Below are 12,235 nucleotides of genomic sequence, written 5' to 3'. Positions count from 1 at the left end.
ACACACTGCGTGGGGAAGGGGGGGGAGACAGAACAACAAGAGATAGAAAGAGTCTCTATAATTCAGTGGTTAGGGTACCCATAGGCGACAACTCCATGGGTGCTGCAGGACTGGAGCACCCACTGGAAAAAATTAGCAGGTACTCTGCCCCCACCGGCTGTGAAGATCCCCCTGCTCCCACCCCTTCCTCACCTCCTCCTCCCCCGAGCACACCGTATCCGCGCTCCCCCCCATCCCAGCACTTCCCCCTGCCACCTAACAGCTGTTTGGCAGTGCTTAGGCAGTGCCCTCTGTAAAGTGGGCATAATCCCATTGTGGGAATAAACCATTCAGGGAGGGAAGAGGAGGAGTGGAGATGTGGCACGCTCAGGGAGGAGGGCAGCAGGTGGGGCAAGGAGTGGGACTTGGGGGAAGGGGGTGGAATTGGAACAGGGTGAGGGTGGTGAAGGGGCGGGGGGGTGTCCAGCACCCATGGGGCAGAGAGGAAGTCGGCGCCTATGAGGGTACCCCTTTGGGAGGTGAGAAACCCATAATCCAGGCCCCTGCTCCAATCCATCTTTCATTAATTATCCCAGTAGAACAGCAGAGATGGAAGGAGACCCAGATGGGAGTGCCCACCTTATAACTTTTAGCCCAGTGGTTAAAGCAATCACGTAAGAGGTGGGAGTTCCCTGGTCCAATCATTTCTCTCCATGAAGCAGAAGAGGGAGTTGAACCTGGGACTTACAGCTGAAGTTGTAAGGTGGGCACCCCCCTATCTCCAGCTGGATTTTGAATGAGATCCAAACCAGTATGCAGCCTCTGAGCATGCCTACAGGAGCAGGCCCTGCACGTGAGAGAGGTGAGTGACTACTCACCCATGGGTGATTTCATGGGTAGCTCTGGGGTTTAGGCAGGAGGTAGGGCTACAGATGTCTTGAGTGATGTTGGCAGTGGGCATGCTCAGAAGCAGAAAACAAGGCACGAGGGAACTTTTACCCTGAAAACAGGCACCAAGTGAGTTTAGGCACTTACAGGGTTGAGTGGGAGTTTTGTGGATTGCCATGGAAATTAAAACTGGGGTTTAGGCACTTAAGTACCTTTATGGATCAGGGCCTAAATCTCCATTTCCCTCTGTAAAGTGGGCATAATCCCATTGTGGGAATGAACCATTAAATATGGGGGCAGAGTAATTCCAGGCTCTTCTACTGAATCACCCTGGCTCAGATATTAAAACTCTGCATTAAGACAAGTCAGGGTAATCACAGCTGACTCATACTAGCAGATGAGTCCAGTTAGCTCCAACCAGGCTATACAGGGAATGGGTGTGTCTCTTTGCATTAGCAGGGAGCTTCTAGCTAAGCTTAATGGGGAGGAATGTTTAGGTTGTTTGATCCATCTCCAAAAATAATCTATTGCTAAAAATGGGCATAACTGAGAGTAGTTTAGTTGCAAGGGTAGCCAAGGGCAAACTGTGATCAGCTCTACCCACAATTACTGAAAAGTACAGAATAAGGTTTGCTTGGTCTATGCTGGCAACTGCTGCAGTTGGCATAGGATAACATGGCCCTGTTACTGACACTTATTGTAACAATAGGATTTTTTTTAAAATGTAGATAATACTAAAGAGAGTTTTAAAAAAGAAGTTAACAGCTTGGTCAATCTTAAATCATAATGAATTGTTTCTTCTTTTCATGTTATCTTCTCCCATTTTCATGAATAGAGGAGGCTTTGGAACAAACTGATAAATTAAACAGTAACAATTCACCAGAACCTGCTGGTATTCACCCAAGAGTTCTAAAGGAACTCAAACATGAAATTGCAGAACTACTGACTGTGGTATGTAATCTAGCACTTAAAGTAGCTTCTCTACCAGATGACCGGAGGATAGCTAATACGATAAAACTTTTTAAAAAAGTTTTCAAAGGAGATCCTGTCAATTATAGGCCAATAAGCCTAACTTCAGTACTGGGCAAATTGGTTGAAACTATAGTAAAGAACATAATTATCAAACTCACAGATGAACATGATTTGTTGGGGAAGAGTCAATATGGCTTTTGTAAAGGGAAATCATGCCTCACCAATCTATTAGGGTCTTCGATGGGGTCACCAAACATGAACAAGGGTGATTTAGTGGATATGGTGTACTTGGACTCACCGAAGGCTCCGAAGCACAGTAAGCAGTAATGGAATAAGAGGGAAGGTCCTCTCATGGTTCAGTAATTGGTTAAAGGGCAGGAAACAAAGGGTAGGAATAAATGCTCAGTTTTCAGAATGAAGAGGTAAATAGTGGTGATCCCCATGAGTCTGTGCTGGGACCAGTGCTGTTTAACATATTTTATAAATTATCTGAAAAATGGGTAAACAGTGAGGTGGCAAGATTTGCAGATGATACAAAATTACTCAAAATATTTAAGTCCAAAGCAGACAGTGAGTAAGGGATCTCACAAAACTGGTTGACTGGGCAACAAAATGGCAAATGAAACTCAGTGTTGACAAATGCAAAGTAATGAACATTGGAAAACAATCCCAACAATACATAGAAAATGATGGAATCTAAATTAGCTGTAACCGCTCAAGAAAGATCTCGGAGTCATTGTGGATAGTTCTCTGAAAACATCCGCTTAATGTGCAGTGGCAGCCAAAAAAGCGAACAGAATGTTGGGAACTATTAGGAAAGGGCTAGATAATGACAATAAATATTATAATGTCTCTATATAAATCCATGATACACCCACATCTTCAATATTATGTGCATTCTGGTCACCCCATCTCAAAAAATATATATTAGAACTGGAAAAGATACCAGAGAAAGGGAACAAAAAATGATTATGGATATAGAACAGCTTCCATATGAGGGGAAATTAAAGAGCCTGGGACTGTTCAGCTTGGAAAACAGACAGCTAAGGGGGAATATGGTAAGAGTTCTATAAAATCATGAATGGCCTGGAGAAAGTGAATACAGAAGTGTTATTTATCCCTTCACATAACACAAGAATTAGGAGTCACCTTATTAAATTAATAGGCAGCAGGTTTAAAACAAACAAAAGGAAATACTTCTTCACTCAATGCACAGTCAACCTGTGGAACTTATTGCCAGAGGATGTTGTGAAGGTCAAAAGTATAACTGGATTCAAAAAAGAATTAGATAAATTCATGGAGGATAAGTCATCAATGGCTATTAGCCAGGATGAGTAGGGATACAACCCTATGCTGTGGGTGTCCCTACGCCTCTGACTGCTAGAAGCTGGGAGTGCATGACAGGGGTGGATCACTCCATAATTGCTCTGTTCTGTTCATTCCCTCTGAAGCATCTGGCATTGGACACTGTTGGAAGACAGGATACTGTGCTAGATGGACCACTGGTCTGCCCCAATATGGCTGTTCTTATGTTCGTTTTTTAAAAAATCTTTTCTTGTACTGTACCAAGTATCAGAGGTGTATCTGTGTTAGTCTGTATCCACAAAAACAATGAGGAGTCAGGTGGCACCTTAAAGACTAACAGATTTGGACATAAGCTTTTGCGGGTAAAAAACCCACTTCTTCGGATGCATGGACTGACAATGTGTCTGAAGAAGTGGGTTTTTTTACCCACAAAAGCTTATGCCCAAAGAAATCTGTTAGTCTTTAAGGTGCCACCACACTCTTCGTTGTTTTTCTTGTAGTGTGTGATACCTATGGGCAGCATTATCAAGGGCAGCATTTTTGCTGCCTTCATATCTCCTAACTAGTATATCCCTTTCTCTGGTTTTAAATCTTTGCACCATTCTTATTTTCAGTTCAAATTTAATTTTAAATGGACACCTGCAATTAAAACAACAACACATCTCTCTGAAAATGTTACTGGTTATGGCTATGCTATAAATGAATGGAATTAGAGTGAAATATTCTAATGTCTGTTTCTTTACTTTGTGAATTTGACAAAACATTGTGTATTGTTTGACTCTGCAGGTGAAGCAATGAGACTTTTAGAAGTTTCACTGTGTGGATTTACACAAAGCACTAGAGAAGAAACATTTTTTAAAAATTGTAAAACCTCAAAAATTGGCAGAGGAATGCAAGGTCAGGTAAAACCTGAAACTACATATTGACTTTTTATTAATTATTATTATTATTATTTACTAGATTTCAAATTGATAATTCCTTTTAAGAAGTTTTCAAGGATGTATTCTTCCCTATGGTCTTTAAAAATTTATATTGTAGGTGCAAAGGCCACCTTTTTGCTTGCCCACATTCACTATACTCAATATGCAAACTGTACAACAGGTGCTTGGCTTTATATATACTTGTCTATAACACTCTGTGACCTTTCACCACCATATAATAACATAATTTAAGGCTCTGGGTCAAGGAGGTTTGTATCTATAGATATAAATCTGTGTCCAGTGATACCTGGGGTGAAAGTCACTTAAGTGACTTATTGGTATGCTGGGCTGGAGTCCTGAGCAGAGGGCGGGCCTCAACCGGAAGGGGCTGGACCTTTAAATCCCCAGGACTTTACATCGCCGTCGGAGCACTGAGGCTCTCAGCCACCGCTGCTAGCCCGGGGCTCCAGTGGCGATTTAAAGGGCTTGGGGCTCCGATGCAGTAGCAGTGGCTGGGAGCCCCGAGCCCTTTAAATCACTGCCGGCGCCCTGGGGCTCCTGGCCACCTCTACTACCCCAGGGCTCCGGCAGCAGGGCTCTGGCGGTGATTTAAAGGTCCAGGTGCTCCGGCCGCTGCTCGGAGCCCAGGGCCCTTTTAAATTGCCAGTCTGGGGAAGCTCCCCCTGCCAGTATGGTCAGCTGTATACTGGCTATTGCCGGTACGCGTACCATACGGTACCGGCTTACTTTCACCTCTGAGTGATACTAATATACTTGGTGGCGGCAGCAGCACCTTTTGGGAAATGAGAAATGATTGTTCTTGGTCTGCTTTACTTTGATTCAGAAAATAATAAAGTGTGTCTATTTTCTGTGGCGTATGCATGTCTGTAAAGGAGATTGGAGCGCTGTAAATGGGCGCTGCTGAGTTTCAACTGTACTGCAGCATGTAAACAGTGGGCGAAATTTATGAAGTCTGCCAGCTTAAGTAGTGCATAGGCCTTTTGCTGGCTCTCTGCACAGAATGAATTTCACCCTGTAAGATTAAGCGTATTCTAGTAAATTGTATTCTTTATACTTTGGGTCCCTGAGGCATTGTGGCTGTATATGTTTGGTGGATAAGATTGTATCTAAGCTTCAGTTGGGTCTGCGGATGGCACTGTAAGGGCAGTGTTAGGATTGTCCAGGCAACATTACCTGTGTATTTCCATACCTTGAATGCTTGGGTTTATTGGCTTTTAACTCTGGATTTTCAGGCATTTAAAGATTTTTAAAATGCAAAGTTGTTTTAAGTCATTCTGTGAAAACTTAGGAACTTCAGTCTAACTACAGCTTTACAAAGCTCTTTTTTGTTTTGTCTAGGAATTCTGTAGTTGTTTTAAAAAGTGACATTGTTCCTTATTACAACTTCAAACTCCCACATACAGGGCCACATTCTGCCATAGTATGAGTACAATTTCAATCTAGCCTGCATGGCACCAGGGCTGAACTTGGCTGCTGAACGGCAGCTTCTGCCCTCACCTACTTGACTACACGCTGGCAGGATCAAGTTCCACGTTGTCAGACCCCTAGAAATAAGCATACCTGAAAGGACACCTTTTTAATAGCTAGAGAAATGGTCACTATAGTGGCTGTGCACAGCAGCACACAATGTACAGCACACAAGCAGCTCTGATTCTTGCTCTCTCGGCACCGCCTCCATGACACCTGCCAGCTGGTCAGCACACTCCTCCTTCTCCAGCAGGCCCACCAGCAGGGTGAAGCTGAAGGGCATGAGGTCACGGGACTGCAGGTGCTTCGCGATGAGCTGCAGGGAAAGGCACAGGCCGAGTGTGAGCAGTGAGCCCCGGCCCAGGGAGGTGGGTTTGCTCTTCGGGGAACAGGGACAGAGGCACTGGCAGCCTGTGCCCAGGGCTATGTGAGTGGGCATGGGATCCCATACCCAGGAATTTCCATCTGCTGGCTCCTCCGCGAGGGAAGGAGACAATAACCACCCCTTTCCCATGTGCGTGTCTGTCTCTCCAGCCACAGTCTCTTTTACTCACCATAGCAACATAGGCAGGGCTCTCTCTGCAGCTGGCATCCTTCTGCATCTTGCTCAGCATGGTCACCACTGCCCATGTCTTGGTGTACACGACGGCTGCACAAGAAACCTGCAGCGCTCAGGCAGAGCTCTTGGGACAGATTCTTCCCCCTTCCCGTCGAGCCAGGTCAGAGGTGCCAAAGAGCCAGACTCCGGCCGCAGCTGGGGTGAGCTCTCAGCTGGCTCCTGGGCCAACTGCCCACCTATCACCCTGATGTAGAAGGTGTATTGGGGCTGGGGTGGGATCAGGGGAGGGCCCAGATGGTCCCGGGCACCTGGTGAAGGGCACTGGGACCCTTGAGCTTCTATCTCTGTATATGCCTACACAGGGGCTTGGACCAGTTTCACTATATTAGTGCAATTGCTGTGTGTAGACAAGGCCCGAGAATTAAATTTCTCCCTGCTGTAAGTCTACAGGACACACGGTAGTTCTCAAATCTGAAGGTCACCATTTTATGTGCCTTTACAATTTGTTCTCCCTTTCCATGGGAATGTAATGACTTCTGTTTACCAGAATCTGGGAATGGGCGACAGGAGATGGATCACTTGATAATTACCCTGTTCTGTTCAATACCTCTGGGGCAGCTGGCATTGGCCATTGTCGGAAGACAGGATACTGGGCTAGATGGACTATTGCTCTGACCCAGAATGGCCATTCTTATTTCAAGACTTCAGTTAATTATTTAAAGCTCATCAGGTTTTCCTTTTAATATTTCTGCTAACCATAGTACTTTGTTATAAGCCAAAACCATTTTTAGCACCTCCACTCTACAGTTTTGTTTACTTGTTAGTCTTTATGGCAGGGCAGACATGTATATTACTGTATCTTGAATTATTTTTGAGTATGCAGTTCACTTTACATTCTGCCCTTTGTAATAACTATTGCTAGACTTGTCTTCTGTATGACTTTAACACTTCCAATAGTGTGGAACAACGGGAACAACATAGCTGCTTTGGGTAAAGGCCTCTAATCCAGGTGACAGAGCTTTATTTCTTGTTCATTGGTCAGGGAGAGCATTCTGTTGATTCATGTTGCCCTTTACATTTTTTCTCTTTTCAAACATAGATAGTTCTCATGATTTTCTCCTTTCCATTGCTTGCAATTCACCAAATAGGCCTATTCTTCAGGAGTAACTGTAGACAGTGAATTTACCTTGTGTTATAAAGGAGAGTAAAATCAGATTTTAGAATGGGCAGGCTGAATGCCTAGATCATTCCTTTAGTTTTTTTCTGTCCAACTGACAGATATATGAGGATCCCCCTCAGTTTCCATAAGATTATTGCACCTGAGAGGCTTTATCTCCCTCCTTAGGAGACATTTACCTTTGCTCATAAAAAACAACTCATGGATCTAAGCTGCAGAGGGACCAGGCCCTTATTCTGCCATGCAGCTCTAACTTTTATCACCAAGGGCTCTAATCTTCTGAAGAAAAAGCACTGCAATTAGGTGTTCAGTCAGGAATTGAGTTAAATTTACAATTGCAAGCTAAATCAACAAAAGGCAGTCATAAATCGATGATTGTCTACACAAAGGTTTGCACTTCTTTTACTAAATTAATTAGATGGTGCAATTTCTGTTTTTAGACAAGGGCTCAATTGGAGCCCCAACAACTCAGTCCAACTGGCAGTTTAACTTAAAAGTTTGTCCTCACAGAAGCATAAAAAGCTAGTACTTGCCAAGTTGTGCGTGTTAGAGCAGCAAGACTTAGTTTGTCTAGATTGAGAGCCTCACAAGAGGCACCTCTATTGAGACTATTACAGTACTTACAACTAGGGCTGTCAAGCGATTATTAAACAATAATAGAATACTATTTATTTAAATATTTTTGGATGTTTTCTACATTTTCCAATTTACTGATTTCAATTACAACACAGAATACAAAGTGTACAGTGCTCACTTTATATTTATTTTTGATTAAAAGTATTTGCACTGTAAAAAAAAATAGTATTTTTCAATTCACCTAATACAAGTACTATAGGGCAATCTCTTTATCATGAAAGTTGAACTTATAAATGTAGAATTATGTACAAAAAACCTGCATTCAAAAATAAACAAATGTAAAATTTTAGAGCTTGCAAGTCCACTCAGTCCTAATTCTTGTTCAGCCAATCGCTCAGACAAACAAGTTTGGTTACATTTGCAGGAGATAACGCTGCCTGCTTCTTGTTTACATCATCAACTGTTGTCAGTGTCACAAAATATTTACGTGCCAGATGTGCTAAAGATTCATATGTCCCTTAATGCCTCAACCACCATCCCAGGGGACATGCACCCATTCTGATGACAAGTTCTGTTCAATAACAATCCAAAGCACTGTGGACTGACACATGCTCATTTTTATTATCTTAGTCAGATGCCACCAGCAGAAGATTTTCATTTTTGGTGGTTCAGGTTCCATAGTTTCCGCATCAGAGCATTGCTCTTTTAAGATTTCTGAAAGCATGCTCCACACCTCATCTCTTTCAGATTTTGGAATGCACTTCAGAATCTTAAACCTTGGGTCGAGTGCAGGGCCGGCCAGAGGATTCAGGGGGCCTGGGGCAAAGCAATTTCAGGGGCCCCTTCCATAAAAAAAGTAGCAATACTATAGAATACTATATTCTCGTGGGAGCCCTTGTGGGGCCTGGGGCAAATTGCCCCACTTCCCCTGCCAGCCCTGGTCGAGTGCTGTAGCTATCTCTAGAAATCTCACATTGGTACCTTTTTCGCATTTTGTCAAATCTGCAGCAAAAATGTTCTTAAAATGAACAACAGGTGGTAGGTCATCATCAGAGACTGCTATAACATGAAATAGATGGCAGAATGCAGGTAAAACAGAGAAGGGGACATACAATTCTCCCGCAAGAAGTTCAGTCACAAATTTAATTAACGCATTTTTTTTTAAACGAGCATCATCAACATGCAAGCATGTCCTCTGGAATGTGGCCGAAGCATGAATGTTTAGTATATCTGGCACGTAAATACCTTGCACTGCTGACTACAACAGTGTCATGCAAATGCCTGTTCTCACTTTCTGGTGACATTGTAAATAAGAAGGCAGCAGCATTATCTCCTGTAAATGTAAACAAACTTGTTTGTCTCATGGCTACACTTGCGAGTTGCAGTGCTGGTGGAGGCTTTCCAGCGCTGCAATTAGTAAGTGGCCACACCTGCAGGGCACATCCAGCGCTGCAACTCCCTGGCTGCAGCACTGGCCGTACACCTGGCTCTGACTGGGGTATAATGATTGCAGTGCTGGTTCTGCAGACCCGGTCATCAAGTGTGGACACTCACCAGCGCTGTTATTGGCCTCCAGGGTATAAGGAGATATCCCAGAATGCTTGTAACTAAATTATTACCTTTGTTTTGTTGTGAACTCTGAGCTCCGTTGATACCGGAGCTGCTTATAAAAACAAACTGATAGCTCCTGTTTGCTGTGATCAAACACAGCTCCTGTTTGCTGTGATCAATCTGTATCTGGCTGTGAACAATCAAATGAGATAACCCCCTGTGGATGAGGCAGGCAGGAAGTGAGTGTTTGCTTGACAGAGAAAGGCAGTCCGTTGGGATGCAGGCTATTTGCAATTTAAGAGTTAAGACTAAGGGGTTGGGAAGATTTTATGATTTTTCAATGCAGGAAGCTAACTCACAGTGTTGGCTCCAAAAATCCACTCTCTCTCTCTCCCCCCGCTCCCTGTCACACTACATGCGACACCCCACCCCCATCTTTTGAAAAGCACGTTGCTGCCACTTGAATGCTGGGATAGCTGCCCATAATGCATCACTCCCACCAGCGCTGCAAATGTGGCCACACTGCAGCGCTGGTAGCTGTGAGTGTGGCTACACTCCAGCGCTGGCCCTGCACAGCTGGATGACCAGTGCTGCAAACCGTTTGTTTTTGAGTGCAGTTATGTAAGAAAAATAAATCTACATTTAAGTTGCACTTTCACAACAAAGATTGCATTACAGAACTTGTATGAGGTGAATTGAAAGATACTATTTTTACAATGCAAATATATTAATTTCAATTGGTATTCTATTGTTTAATAGTGCAATTTAATCAGTTTTATCTTTAATCACAATTCATTTTTGAGTTAACTGTGATTAATCAACAGCCCTACTTAGAACCATAAGCATGTTGTTTGCTTTTCTTCCTAACATTGATTAGTTTTGGCTTTATTATCTGTGTACAAACTGTGATGTTAGAATTGCAGTTACTGCCATTTGGTGTTTAGTTTCTAGTACTGAGGTTTTAAATGTGATATGTAAAAGAGCAGTTTGCATTGAACTGTGTGTTTACACTATATAAAGATAGCCTAAAAGGTTTAAGTTGGCTTCTTTACCTTAGGGCTTTTTTACATTAGGATAGAGCAGCATAGCTATAACATGCCTGTCAATTTCCCTACATCTTATATACATAATAAAGAGGATGAGATTTATTTTGGACTTTAGAGTTCAAAGGGCAACATTAGTAGATCAGCAGCCTGCTGTTAAACCTGTTTTGTTCAATATATTCATCATGCAGACATGGGGAGGTTTTTTTTAAACCACCATTTGTAATGATCTTTAGCTAGGCACACCACTTAGCACTTTGTATGAACATAAGTGAACATGTCTTGGCGCAGTACAGAAATATTTAAGTTGGCTGAAGATTTATCCATAGGCATTTAGTTATAGAACTCTCTTCAGCTGCTCACCGTGTTTGTATTAGAGCAGTAGTGTTGTGTTAAAACATGTGTATAGCCTAACAAAGGATAAGATGTTAAAGAAACTCTTGTTCACTTTTAGATTAACCGGTCAAGTGATCACTAGCTTATTCCCATTCCAACTACTGCCACAAAAAAAGTAGTGATCCTTTTATTAAAAACATACAGAAAGAACAGTTAATGTAAATATTAAATAAAGCTTTCATTTTAACAATATCCCTTATTACCTTTGCCTGTAGAATGTTTCTAGGGAAAATCCCATTTGATATTTCAGATATATTAATTGACCTTGATGGAGGGAAAGAGGAAAAAGTTAGCGGAGATGATCTGGAGCTGCTGTTACTGGAGTCTGATCCTGAAGGCAAAACACAAAACTACACACACAAAAAGAGGACAAAAGAATGGTAGAGTTAAAAATACACAGACTGCCTCTGGTCCTGACTCACTTGCAACCTCACTATTAAAGAGGCATAGGCACAGCACGCAATCTGATTAGTCACTTTAAGACCTGGTACTTGTACCAGTATCTATCTGTTTAAGGTATTGCTTTTAGCTGCCTCACAGTAGTGTTTTAAAAGGTACAGGCTTGGCCAGCTATGCTAGACTTGTTAGACAGAAAAGGAAAGTAAAGAAATAAAGATATGGAAGAAAAGTGATACAAGAGAGGGAGTTACAGCAGACTCCAAATGTTTAGGATTTGTTGAAGACAGTGGAGATGGCAATATCGCTGGTTCCTTCTCTGGCCTGGTCTAGCCAGGACACCTTTTAGGATCAGGACAATGAAGACCCAGTGTCATGATGGATCCTGGAGTCTCAGGAGACAGTGGGGGTGACAGCCATAGTAGTTAATCTTATTCCTTCCAGTGCGTACACCCTCTACCTCCATTGAGTATCTCTCAATGTATCCAGAAAGGGGTGACAGCCCCACTCCATTAGCCACTCAAAATACATGTTGTTGATTTCAACTGTTTACTCCCCTTTCTAGGATCTTTCAGCTTGTCGTAACACATGACTTTACCAGGAGCCTCAAAGACCCCTTAGACTGGTATAAACTAGATTGTTTTTTTAAAGAGTGCTGTTTGTCTCCAACTGCAGCTGACTTTTTACAAAAAAAAAATTTATTTACCAGCGGAGTTGGACTTATCTTGGAAAGTCAGAATACAAGCTCCACAAAACAGCACCTACCAGCTCCAACTGGATGAGAGCCTCACTGGGCTAGGTTCTGCGGAGTACAATAGTCAGCTCACCCATCTCTATTTACATATGTAGTGTGCTGTCTACTATGCACTGAGTTATTTCAGCATGATTGTTCAAGTGCCTCTCTCCTATGAAGTGTTTTGGACCCCTTTCAGAGAAGTGTAAGTGTATTTTCAATCTCTGCCCTCACTATCCTGAGAGGGCAAGA

The sequence above is a fragment of the Mauremys reevesii genome, linkage group 10 (genome assembly GCF_016161935.1).
Source record: "Mauremys reevesii isolate NIE-2019 linkage group 10, ASM1616193v1, whole genome shotgun sequence".
NCBI classification, from domain to species: Eukaryota; Metazoa; Chordata; order Testudines; family Geoemydidae; genus Mauremys; species Mauremys reevesii.
This window is presented reverse-complemented; position numbering follows the sequence as displayed.